We start from the raw sequence: 843 nt of genomic DNA, 5'->3' as shown, positions 1-843 counted from the left end.
GAACTGTGAAGACATCTGCAGTTGGTACTGCCTAGCTTTCAGGGAAGTTAATCCAAAGAGCTCTGAAGCCATTATTTTAATTTTCTGTGCTGTTGTTTTCCCACTGGTGCACCGAATACAGCTGTGAGGTCCTCCCTGAGCTAGCTGCAGGGCTGCGCTGTCCCACCACCACTTAGAGCAAACACGTGTGCTTCCTGCGCCTGGCCAGGACGAACATACATGTGTGGCATTCCCTGCTTGCAGGGCTCACAGCCAGCACAGAAAGCCTAAGGGCAGCCCCGTTTCACCACGTGGCGAGCGACCACAGTGGCCTTCTGACCACGTGATCTTTTATAGAGGAAGCGAGCAAGGAACCACAAAGTAACTGAAGCAGCAAGACAGTGAGATGGCTGTAAACTTCTGGGAGGCCTCACACATTGCGAAAGACATTTTTGTTGAGAAACTTTGCCACCTACAAGTAATGAGTGTGCTTCTACACCACGCCACTACTCCATGCTACCACAGCACTTGGAAATCCGCACAGGAGCCAGGCAAACTCCAAGCAAAGAGGCCACAAACTTTACAGTGTCCCCCACAGCAGCACAGAGAGCGGGGTTTGCTAGGTATTAGTGCAACAGACCCAACTCACCAGGGCTGAAGGCAGTTACAAGACCAAAATCCGCTCTCAGCAATCCCACTGAAGTACAGGCCAGCTATGGGAGCTGAACACAGAGCCACAACATTTACACTAGGGCGGTAGCAGGCTTCTTCCAAGATGCTCCACTGACTTACGCTTCTCCTCATCGGTGGGCTGCAGCCATGCACCACCACTGCCATATCCTAAGAAGACCATCCTGCTCACTC

This window comes from Cygnus olor, chromosome 6 (genome assembly GCF_009769625.2).
Source record: "Cygnus olor isolate bCygOlo1 chromosome 6, bCygOlo1.pri.v2, whole genome shotgun sequence".
NCBI classification, from domain to species: Eukaryota; Metazoa; Chordata; class Aves; order Anseriformes; family Anatidae; genus Cygnus; species Cygnus olor.
Note: the sequence above shows the minus strand (reverse complement) of the source record.